Here is a 13,516-nt window from a genome sequence, read left to right as displayed (position 1 = left end):
ATATGATGTGCATGTGTACATATTTAAAATGTACCTTTCTATATGAATGCCTAAAACTGTTTTTTAAAAGGTTATTCAATACGTGATCGAGGAACAGAGACCGGGGACCATATCAGAAAATATTTTATTAAATGATTATTTTTAATGGTTTAATGTGGCTCATTTTAAATAGAATTTTCGAAAATGAGGTGTTTTGAGGTGATTTTATATGCCGAGACGTATTTTTAAACGGTATTCGATTTTCGATGAAAATATGAACTTTTCGAGAATTCGGCTATTATTTTCACAAGTTTTCCTAAACAAAATATTTTTAATATTACATAATGGGCAATGGACCTAAGCTTACACCACTTGTTATATATCAAATTTTAAAGCCCTAAACCCCACCACTACTCATACAACCCCACGTCCCAACCCCCTATAAACACTAGGACGCTCTCATCAGCACAAACCACACATCACACGAAAACTTTGAAGGAAAATCATGTGGATTTGAGGAAAAATCAGCAAGGTCCTCTCTTTGTCGACGTTCTTCGTATCGCAAGCCATTTTTCGTGCGTAATAAACGCAAAAGGCACACCCTAATATTTTTTTCACATCTATCACATCATGTTATATATTTGATAAATGGTTGCATAAAAAATATGATACCCTACTCTGTATTTTCCTTTTTATGCCATGGTTTGCTTAAAACTCATGTTTTTTGGTTCTAAAACTTATGTTAATGATACATAAAAGGGTTGTCATTATAGGGCTATGGAAATTGATGTTTTTTCACATGTTTAAGGTAACTTAAGTGTGCGTTTAAGGGCTGGACAAGATAGGTAAGGAATAAGAACATAAATAGACTCCTTAAGGGCTATGACTCTTCGACTAGGAGTCTTCGAGGGTTACGGCTAACAGCTGCTGATAGGGCGTGTCTAGGAGACCAAAAAGAGGTTGTATGGTGGTTCAAGAGGGGCTACACGATGCTAGGTGTGAAGGACTGATGACTCGAACCAAAAACGTTGGTTATGCATGAGTTAGGGTTTAGCTAGGGGGCGGCTTGCTTCCTAATGCGTGCAGCCGTGAGCTGCTGTTAGGGGACATCAAGGGTCTTAAGAGAGGCTAGTACAGGTCCTTGGCTGATCGCATGGGGGATGGAGTGAAGGCTAGGGAGGAACCGCGCATGAGGAGGAGACGTGCTTCGCTTGAAGTTGCGGGTTTGGGGGCAGGCTTTGTATGGGCTGTAGAGGTTGGTCCAGTAGGGTCATAAAGGGTTCGGTGTAGGTCTTAGGAGGGTTGGGCAGAGTCTGGTCCACTCGGTTAGGTTCTAGGTTTGAAGGATTTGAGGAGGACTTGGGCTAGTGCCCTGAATGCTGTAAAAAATTTAATATGTTTATTTTAAATGTTTATGAAATTATATGATGAAACGTTAATGCTAAAAGATATGTTGCATTTTTGATTTAAAAGGAAAATGATTTATATGTACATGGATTTTTATAAGTGATGAAATATCAAAAGTTGAAGGAGTTGAAGTGATTGTGACTAATACGATGATATGATGATGTGATTATGGATATCGTGAGGGAAAAGGCCCCAGAGGGAGCCTGTTTACGGAAGAAGACCCCAGATGGAGCCCGACGATCGTATTTTCATCAAAGTGCTATGATGATATGTAAGGCCAATACTCAGTTGATGGGTGAGAGTGTTGATGATGCCCTTGCCGCCCAGTACTGTGGTTATACGTAGATGGATCCATCGACCCTCGGCTGATACGAAATCCACAATTAACGATCCGAATTCAATAAAAAGAAAACGTATACGTATATGATGAAAGAAAATATGATATGATATGATGAAAGGAAACACGATATGATACAATGAAAGAAAAAATGTTTAAGTGAATGCATGTTCATGAAAAGTTATATTAAGTAAAAGTATTTTCACTGTTGCATGTGGATGTATATGTATTACTTGTTATCATGGTCAATGTTTGCTGAGTCAATAGACTCACTAGGTGTGATCGATGCAGGTGAGCATGATGTTCATGGAAGACTTGATAGATGAAATATCAGGATTGAAGATGCACACAACCCGATGACCGTCGCTAGTTTTCCGCAAATAAAACATGTTTATGATTTATGATTACTTAAAGATTTTAGGATTGTGATGTTTTTGAGATGTTTTTGAGAGGATGTTAGAGTTAAGTTTATTTTTGAAATAATGTTTGTTTAAGTTGGTTGACGTCTCATAACTTTATAATTTGAATTACTTTCTTTTGGGTTTTGAAATATTAGTTGGTTGATTTATATTAGATGGCGCAAAAGTATTTTAAATATATATATGTATATACATGGTACTTTCGGCCGAACTCGAGGAAAAAAATTTTCTAATACATTTTAAAAGGAAAACGAGTAGCAGAAATTTCAATCTATCTTACATGAATGAGTATACATATAAAATAAATGTTATAATTATATAAAACCAAAAACTTGTGTGAGACGGTCTCACAGGTCGTATTTTGTTAGACGGATTTCTTATTGGGTCATCCATGAAAAAGTATTACTGTTTATGTTAAGAGTATTACTTTTTATTGTGAATATTGATAGGGTTGACCCCTCTTACAGATAAAGATTCGTGATGACCGTTTCACAAAAGACTTACTCTTATATAAAACCATAAAATATTATAAAAAAATTATTTCCATATAACAACTAATAAAAAGAAGTCATAATTTAACTTGGTAGATACCTAATCTTACATATACATGTACTGAACAAATTAATAATGACAAAATATTCAAAATTTTGTATATTTTCGATCATTGCGAAGCAAACTCTTACATTCGGAATGGGCCACAAATTCATGCTGGTTTATTATAAAATTCTCAATTGTGATAAAGGGAGAAATCCCACTGACGGCTGCCATTGTTGTCCCCCTCCACTCAAAACAGTAAATGCATATTGCACAAAAATTATTAAATATCTATTCACGAAAATCCAAGCACAATCACAAGCCTGTTACGTCTGCAAATTTCACAGTTTTCTTTAAGTTTCTTGTCCACAGCTACCCCTCATTCATGCACTCAAACAAGCCAACCGAAATTAAATGAACATAGTTTTTTTATAAATGTTTCTTGATATATATAAAATAATTATAGCATTTATGATATGGTTAAAATCAAAAATAAAAAAATAGCGACAGTGCAATTGTAACAGTGTATTTCACTTCAGATTCAATGAACTTCTATATTTACATCCCGATGAAAGGTCGGGAAAATATTATTCCCATTTCATTGTTATCGAAACAATTTGATTTATTGACAAAATTTTAATTTCATTGTGTCTGAATTAAAAGATTTAGCTTTGAGGAGGTAGTTCGATGAGAAGATTTGAAATGATTTAATATTGAGATTGATTTAAAATTTATGAATAAAGAAAATTTCTTTGAGATTTGAAATCAATTCTCAAGTAGATTTATTATTATGAATTTGAAATATCTAACTTCGATTTTATTTATTCAAATACAATCTTAACATGATATGATACATCGATTATAAAAAAATATTTGTCTTTTTCATAAGGCAAAAATTTGTGTGAGACGATATCATGAATCTTTATTTATGAGACAAATCTCTTATTTGGGCCGCACATGAAAAAATATTACTTTTTATGCTAAAATTATTACTTTTTATTGTGAATATGGTAGGGTTGACTCGTCTCACAGATTATGATCCGTGAGACTGGTCTCACATGAGACTTACTCTTTTCATAAATACTTCTCTAAAATTTAATATATTAGCGACAGTTAGCCAAACACCGTCGCCAATAACCACGGTTTTACCAAACACTGTCGCAAATTGTCTATAAATATTGCTCATACTTTCGGTCTATTTTTTTTCACATCAACAATATATTTTCCTATCTGGTACGATTTTAGTTTCGATTTAAAATAAGTTTTTTCGCTTGAATTCTTTATAAATTTTTAAGTTTTAGTTAAGATTATAAATTTTATTATATTAGATTAGAAAGATAGGAAGTTTTTTTTATTAGATTTATTAAATTATAAAAGTAATTTTATTTTATTTTACTTAAAATATTAGCGATAGATTATGACTAAATCGTCGTTAATTAACGACAATGTTATTCTAAACCGTTTAATCCAAAATCGACGCTAATTGACGACGTTTTTGAGAAAGTCGTCGCTAATTAGCGACGGTGTTATTCTAAACCGTTTAATCTAAAACCGACGTTAATTGACGACGTTTTTGAGAAAGCCATCGCTAATTAGCGACGGTTTATAGAATGTTAGCAACAGTATAACTTAAACCGTCGCTAATTTTAGCGATCGTAATATTAGCGACGGTTTTTTAAAAAAATCATCGCTAATATTAGCGACGGTTTAATTAATCTGTCGCTAATTAACGATAGTAAAAACCGTCGCTAATTGGAAAAACCGTTGCTGATTGGAGCTACAACATTGTCATAGAACGCATTTTCAACAACACTGTAAATTACAACAGTTGTCATAATGCCTATGATATCGGATAAAATCTGTTATCGTATAGCGTTTTTGTTGCATTGGAAACAAAAACATTAATCCAACATAACCTATGAGAGATTGGACTGCGAAAATTAATAATTATTTTTAAAAAATTCATTGGAATATTTGAAGGGAAATATATTTTCTTTATTTAATTGATATAATTTATTATCTTAAATAATTTTCCTAATATTATCTATTCCTTGTTGATTTGATTGAGTATAATATTAATTATGATTTTTCCTTTCTAGATAATTATGATAAGATTTTATTGTGATATAATATCTTCCTTAAATTTAATTTCTTATTGATAAGATTATGTGGAATATTGAGTTTCCCTTTTCTAGATATTATATTTATGATAATGATTTAATGAGATATGGTATCAATGTTTAAAAAGAGTTTATTTCTAATTAAACTCTCAATTTCCTTGTGAAATAGGTTTCCTTGAAGAATAAAAGTCTACATCTATAAATAAGAGAGAAAAGACGTTGTTGAAGCTCTCTCTCTCACTTTTTCTTCTCTCTCTTGTGCACAAGCCTTCTCGATTATCCATACACGCACTTTGGAGAGAGCTCTTGGATTGAGGATTCACGCATACTTTTAAGAGAGAGCTTTTTCGATTTATATCGTTTTCACTCTTCGCTTGAAGGTTTTCATGAATGTATAACTTATGCACTTTTGCACGTTCAGAATTTAAGAGAAAACCTTATTCAAGAGACGTGCTGTGTTTGAAGAGTTGTGATAGGGTGTTGCCGTGCATGTTGGGAACATCTCCAGACAATATCCGTAACGATGTTGGCTGGAGATCGTGTTTAGCTGCTCGTGTTTTTAGGGATCTCGTTTCTTTTGCTTTCTTGTTAACGTTTTAATATTGTTGGTAGTTTTAGAAAGCTTTATTTTCTCAACTTGTTGAGAAAATTGATTTTTGTCATAATCACTAGTGATAGGTTTTTATGTAAACATTGCGGTTTTCTATTGATTAATTTTTGCCCTAAGGCACCGCACAAGTATTTATACTTGTGCATATTCAATCTTGTCCATCTATTAATTTAAAGTCAATTTGTGTTAGAAAAGTTAATTTTCCGCTGCGTGTAGATGTTGTCCGAGATGTTGTAACATCTGGCACAACATTTAATTATGATAAAAACACGAATTTACGATTTTATATCATATTCTGATATTTTCATTATTTTCGATATCTGTTGGACAAAATAATCCTAACAAGTGGTATCAGAGCCAACTCTTGATATACTTAAGTGCTGATTCTGGTTTTTATTTTGTTTTGACAGAAATATTTAATGGACACATCACTTGAAAACGGAGCACTTCGACCACCAGCTCCTAAACCTCCTGTCCAACAACAGTTTCGACCAAGGAATGAAGAAAAACGCTGGTTGCAAGTAAATCCTTTAGGTGTTGCCCTAGGTGTTGCCACTCCTGGCCGCAACATCTGCGAAAAATCAGTTTGTTTGAAATCCACGTCTTCTGGAAATTTAAGTGGGGATGATTGATCAGAGACTGATTATGAAGAACTCACTCTTGAGAGTGTGCAAAAGCTTTATGAAGAGCTGTTTGAAGATTGGACCAAGAGAAACAAGTTGAACTCAAGTCTCATGAAGGAGAACGTTGAACTAAAAGCCGTAGTTGCCAAACTTGAGGTAATTTTGAGCAAAAAGGATTTGGAACTTGGAAAGATCAAAGAAGAACTCCAAAAATCAACTGAAACCTTGTCCAAGTTTAATTCGAGTACATCAAAACTTGAAACCATTCTTTCAATGGGAAAATATGACAAGAAGGTTTGGGATTTAAAGACAGTGTATATGAAACTGATGAATCTTCAAATCCACTGTCTTTGTAAAAGGAAAAACTGAAACATTCACACCGCCACAATCTAGATCTTCAACCAAAAGCTTTCCACCGAAAAGACAACCAACTGCATTTGTTACTAAGAAGAGAAAACGAAGGTATGTATGTCATTACTGTTTTAAGTCTGGACATATCAGGCCATACTGTTTTAAACTCAAGGATGACTGCATGAATCGAAAGTCGAGCAGGATGTTGCCCTGAATGTTGCACAACATTTCCCGCAACACCTCCCACGATCGACCTACAGTAAGACAAATTTGGGTACCAAAGGTAAAAACTCACTGTAATGTTGTCTATACTTCATTGAAAACTAACACTGCACGTCATTGGTACTTTGATAGTGGAAGCTCACGCCACATGACAGGTTCAAGAGAACATCTCATTGATTATGTTGAACAAAAATGTGGTAGAGTGACCTATGGAGGGAGAGCTAAAGGAAAAATTGTTGGAAAGGGTACTTTGAATGTTGAAGGACTGCCAAAGCTCCACAATGTGCTTCATGTTGAAGGATTACATTCAAATTTGATAAGCATAAGCCAATTGTGTGATGATAATTTGCTTGTTAAGTTTGATAAACATACTTGTGAAGTTTTTGATAAAACTAATATGTGCATTATGACAGGTACAAGGTCTTCGGATAATTTCTACCAAATAGGTGAAGATCTTTCATGCAAACATGTGTAAATCACCGAACTTGACCTTTGGCATCAAAAACTCGGACATGCAAACTTCAAAACCTTAAAGAACTTGAGTAAGTACGATGCAGTACGAGGTATGTCTAATCTTTCATTTGGTATACCATTTGTATGCGGAGATTGTCAAAAAAGTAAGCAGACTCGCGCGTCACACCCAGTGTTGCCATCATCTGGGACAACACGCTGTCTGGAGTTACTACATATAGATCTTATGGGTCCTATGGAAGTTGAAAGTTTCGGAGGTAAGAAATATTCTTTTGTGTGTGTAGATGACTTTTCACAATTTTCTTGGATAATTTTTATTAGGGAAAAGTCAGACACTTTCGATGTGTTTAAAAAATTGATCACAAGGATTACAAACTTTCATAATTTGAAGGTGAGAAGGATAAGGACTGACTATGGTAAGGAATTCAAAAACACTTCATTCTCATCTTTTTGTGACAAAAAAAGTATTTGACATGAATTTTTTGCTCCAAAGACACCACAACAAAATAGGATAGACGAACGTAAGAATAGAATACTTCAAGAAATGGCAAGAGTGATGTTGACTTCAAAGTGTATTTCAAAGTATTTTTGGGCAGAAGTCCTTAACACCGCTTGCCACATTTCAAATAGAGTTTATTTGGAAGTGGTTCGACAATGACATCGTATGAGATAATTATGGGAAAGAAGCCTAACCTTAAATATTTTCATGTTTTTGGTTGTGTGTGCTATGTTTTGAATGACAGAAATCAACTTGCAAAATTTGACTCAAAGAGTGATAAGTGTTTGTTTTTAGGATATGCCACTAATAGTCGTTCTTATCGGATGTTTAATCTTAGAACTAGGACTATTATGGAATCCATTAATGTTGTTTTTGATGACCTTGCAGATCTCAAAAAGAAAACAGCTGAAGATGATGTGGATGAGTTTCTGGAAATTCCAATATCACTGGAAAATGCAGATGTTGCCCCAGGATGTTGCAACATCTGACACAACACCTGACACTGAAGTCACTGAAGCTGCGGACGAAACGAATAATGATGATGACGCAGTAGATGATGGACAGAATATTCCAAGTAAAATTCAGAATAACCATCCATCATCTCAAATAATTGGAAGTATGCATGAAGGTGTCCAAACTCGAAAGAAAGAAAAAGTGGATTAACGAAAGATGGCTGGACTTATTTGCATGAGCTCCTTATACTCACAGATTAAGTGAATATCTACTAAAAATTGGTTTCAAACGAGGTGAGGTAGACAAACTCTTTTTATTCAGAAATCTAAAGGTGAGATGCTTATTTGTCAAGTTTATGTTTATGATTTCTCACAATTTTCATGGGTTAGTTTTATTAGAGAGAAATCGGTCACATATGATAATTCTAGTACAATTGATATTTCAAAAAATCCAGTAAAACACTCTCGAACAAAACACATTGACATTAGACACCACTTTATTCGAGATTTAGTAGAAAAAAGATTGATTCGAATTGAATCTGTTGGTACAAATAACCAACTGACTAACATATTCACAAAAGCATTAGATTTTGAGAGATTTTCCAACCTTAGGAAATCTCTCAGCATGTGTTCTGTATAAACATACATAGATGTTGTCTCAGATGTTACAACATCTCGGACAACACCTAACATGCATGTGCATTTCTAGAACTTAGACATACTGCATTTGCATTCATACTGTTATATGACGTGTTACCACAATGTTGCATAATCTTCTGGTGCACTTACAATTTCTTGTTCTATCTAAACTTAACACACTTGGATATGATTAATAATCTGATTAAATCACAAAGTAGTTGAAGGATGATCATGTACTCCATGACATTATCACATACGAAAAGTGACTTGAAAAGATTGAGTAAAAAGAAAAATCAATTATGCATATGCTCTGTATCAGAAGAAAAGATGGGAAAAAGCTACCTAAAAGAGTCCAATGAAGGCTGTGGTTTTAGTGTGGGAGCTACCTCTTTTGAATTTAATACAAATGGCAAAAATAGAAGAAAATGGAAAAGAAAAAATCTACCTAGAGGAGTCCTAAAGAAGATCGTTCTTCTAGTGTGGGAGCTACCACTTCTATGATCAGAAAGTTGATATGTCTTTAAGTATGCAAAAAAAAAAAAACTGAAATATATTTTGAAATTGGACGTGTTGTCAGAAGATGTTGCCAAAATTTGTGACAACATTTCATTTGTGAACATATCTCATATTTATTTTCATGTTTCTATTTCTGTTACATTCTGTTATTAGGACATAAATATGTCATGCATAAACATAACATTGTGAATATTGTTGGTCAAGAGGGTGGTATGCGTACTTCAACAGAGAAAATTCGATGAAAATCCGGATTTTGCTATAAATCCAATATTTGTGATTTTTTATGGTTCAGTGGTGTTAATTCGATGTGGGTTTTAATTCTGGAATTTTTTTTAAATGATTTTTGACGCAATTATCTCAGTAATTTTAGATAGTGATTACGGGCTAAAACTGATCTTGTCTCCTTTGAGAACTTAGTTTCTGACTATCGTCTGGCTATGAAGGTGGATGTCCATTCTGGACAAAAAGGGGGAGAAGATGCGACTCGAACTCAAGGGGACTGTGGATATCACATGATACCATCTATCTGATACCTTTGCTTGATTTCTTTGTTGATGTTCTTTTCTGTTAAAGGTTTTGTTTCCCTGATGTATTTATATTTTAATAAATCTTTAATGATTTTTGCAGGTGTTGTCTCAGGTGTTGCCAACACAACGAACAACACCCATACTAACTTGATTTTATTCAGGGAGAGAAAAATTCTCATATTAAGGGAGAGCTAACTGGAATTCAACTGAGAAATTGAGTTTGATTTGATTTTGTCCAGAAAGGCAAAAAGGGGGAGATTGAAGGGAAATATATTTTCTTTATTTAATTGATATAATTTCTTATCTTAAATAGTTTCCCTAATATTATCTATTCCTTGTTGATTTGATTGAGTATAATATTTAATTATGGTTTTGCCTTTCTAGATAATTATGTTAAGATTTTATTGTGATATAATATCTTCCTTAAATTTAATTTCTTATGATAAGATTATGTGGAATATTGAGTTTCCCTTTTCTAGATATTATATTTATGATAATGATTTAATGAGATATGGTATCAATGTTTAAAAAGAGTTTATTTCTAATTAAACTCTCACTTTTCTTGTGAAATAGGTTTCCTTGAAGAATAAAAGTCTACATCTATAAATAAGAGAGAAAAGACGTTGTTGAAGCTCTCTCTCTCACTCTTTCTTCTCTCTCTTGTGCACAAGCCTTCTCAATTATTCATACACGCACTTTGGAGAGAGCACTTGGATTGAGGATTCACGCATACTTTTAAGAGAGAGCTTTTTCGATTTATATCGTTTTCACTCTTCGCTTGGAGGTTTTCATGAATGCAAAACTTATGCACTTTTGCACGTTCAGAATTTAAGAGAAAACCTTATTCAAGATACGTGCTGTGTTTGAAGAGTTGTGACAGGGTGTTGCCGTGAATGTTGGGAACATCTCCATACAATATCCGTAACGATGTTGGTTGGAGATCGTGTTTAGCTGCTCGTGTTTTTAGGGATCTCGTTTCTTTTGCTTTCTTGTTAACGTTTTAATATTGTTGGTAGTTTTAGAAAGCTTTATTTTCTCAACTTGTTGAGAAAATTGATTTTTGTCATAATCACTAGTGATAGGTTTTTGTGTAAACATTGCGGTTTTCTAGTAATTAATTTTTGCCCTAAGGCAACGCACAAGTATTTATACTTGTGCATATTCAATCTTGTCCATTTATTAATTTAAAGTCAATTTGTGTTATAAAAGTTTATTTTCCGCTGCGTGTAGATGTTGTCCGAAATGTTGTAACATCTGGCACAACATTTAATTCTGATAAAACACGAATTTACGATTTTACATCATATTCTGATATTTTCATTATTTTTTATATCTGTCGGACAAAATAATCTTAACAATATTATTTTCCCAAATTACACAAAGTTAAAACCTGAAATTTATTTAATAAATAAAGACAAATATTAATATTTTAAAATTTTAATCATAAGCAACTTTACACATCATACAAAACGACAAATTCATATCTGCACTACACCCGCCCGCACCCAATCTCTTTATTTTTTCATGCTCACACAAGAGTGGAGCACTGATACGTTTGCGGGTCCCACATCGCCGGCATAAGGAACCTTCTTCCGTTGACCCCGTGCGCATTGTAGCTCGCCCCGCTCGTCTTCTCCGTCAGCACGTACCGGCGTAACCAGGGTACGCGCCCGAACCGAACACTCCCCTGCAGGAAGTGACAGCCTCCAATGGCGCGGTGGCAGGACCCTGGAAGTACCCGTTGTTAAACGGGTTCGTCACCGTTCCCGCCAGAACCGTGGCCAAATTTATCACCATTCCATCAACTCCGACGTCGCCGTTCGGAGACACCAGAGGCGGCGTCTGCGGGCCGTAAACCGGCTGGTGAAACGGCCACGCGCAGTATCCAGGACACTGCGTCTCCGCGTTGCCCACCCAAGCGTACGCGAACCGGGTCGCCCCACGAGTGGAGCCGTGGGTGCCGCATCTGCTCATGCAAAACCCATCAACCGCGACGTCCTCCGCCGTCAGTACGACGTTAACCGCGACGTTCAGGTGTCCACCTTTTGCAGCTAAGTAAATAATGTGTGAGTTTTTCAGAGATTTCCCTAGAGAACAGTTCTCATCAAAGAACTGCTTTCCCAGAACAAGATTAGACGACCCACCGCCGCTGTACTTCTCCGTCATCTTCCACCAGGACGAAACAGCGGGCTGAAGAGATTTCGCAGAGTTTAACGATTGGAGGAAATCAACGACAATGGAGCGTTGAGTGGGTGTGAACTTCCCATACCAGATTAAGTTCGCAGTAACGGCGCCTTTCAGCAGAGCTCCCTTGTGATATTTCAACACAAGGGGCGGCTGCTGCACCAACGCCGCCATTGAAGAGGATGTAAAAATCAAGAAAAAGAAGAATATTTTCGAAAATTGAAGATTAGGAGTGGCAAAAGGGTAAGAAGAAGAAGAAGCCATTGATTATACAGCGGATCGGGATAAATTCAAAATGGAGCTTCTGAGCATGGTATTTATACCAGGTGAGTGGAGAGTGGGACAGCTGTAGTGAGGAGAATGCGAGTTTTGGGCCTGCTGCAACGTGGCCATATATGATTGGTTGAGATCGAGTGCCAGGCTGGAGGCTGATGGTGACGTGGAATTATTACAATGCTTGCTTGTGCCTGTGATTGTAACAATTAATACACACAATTTCGGAAAAATCTAATTTGAATTCGTAGAACGTACAGTCCATTTCGTGATATTTTCTCTCAATCAATTTTTCTTGCAAGTTGAGAATGATTTTAATAATTAAAAAAACCTAAAATAAATAATAAGTGTAATTAAAGAGAAATATATATAATAATAATAATAATGTTTGAATATATGGTTTCAATTACATAATATACTAAAAATATACATTAAATATAAAATTCTCAACTTTTTTTTTTTCTGATGAAAGTATTGTACCTAAATACCTAATGATCAAATTGTGAAGATAATAAGATACAATAATAGGACCACTCTTGTTCATATATACATATGTGGTACCGTTTGGTTCATACTATAGGATATATAGTATGGAGATAAGTAATATTTTGTAATAATAAAATAAATAGAAAATGATTGTTAATATGATGTTTGATTTTGATTTAATTGGTTAAATTTGAGATAATATGATATTATCATTTTGTCCTTGTTAAAAATATTAATAATATTATTTATTAAGGGTAATATCGTACTTTTATATTATTGATTTGATTGATGTGAGATAAAATAATTAGGAATTTGATTGATGTGAGATAAATAATTAATAATTTGATTGATTGGGATAAATAATACTTGTACAAAACAAGTGCTATTATATGACTATTTATATTAGTACTTACCAGCACTTGAACCAAACGGTACCAATGGTATTATGAATCTTTATCTGTGAGACGCGTCAACTCTATCGATATTCACAATAAAAAATAATACTCTTAGTATAAAAAGTAATAACCCTACCGATATTCACAATAAAAAGTAATATTTTTTCATGGATGACCCAAATAAGATATTCGACTCACAAAATACGACTTATGATATCGTCTCACACAAATTTTTGCAATATAAACATCTCAGCATCTCTTGTTTGGGTAGGTAAATTCATTAGTATAAATGACTATATTTATCCGTCTCAACAATTTCTTTTTCAATAATTATAATTTAACCACAATTTTAATAATTAAACTCTCAAGTAATTATATAAATTTATAGTGTTTTGATGTATATATTTTTAGTAAAATGACGAATGTTCGATCCCAAATATTTGAACAATAGGCTAAACGCACTAATTATTAG

The 13,516-nt window shown here is 34.2% G+C and overlaps 1 pseudogene; it reads right to left on the bottom strand.

Annotated features, from left to right (window-relative positions):
- Nucleotides 1-11,129: 11,129 nt before the first annotated feature.
- On the bottom strand, nucleotides 11,130-12,193 carry LOC140811796 (protein EXORDIUM-like 2; annotated as a pseudogene).
- Nucleotides 12,194-13,516: the final 1,323 nt, after the last annotated feature.

The sequence above is a fragment of the Primulina eburnea genome, chromosome 14 (assembly GCF_022965805.1).
Source record: "Primulina eburnea isolate SZY01 chromosome 14, ASM2296580v1, whole genome shotgun sequence".
Classification (NCBI taxonomy): Eukaryota; Viridiplantae; Streptophyta; class Magnoliopsida; order Lamiales; family Gesneriaceae; genus Primulina; species Primulina eburnea.
This window is presented reverse-complemented; position numbering and strand designations above follow the sequence as displayed.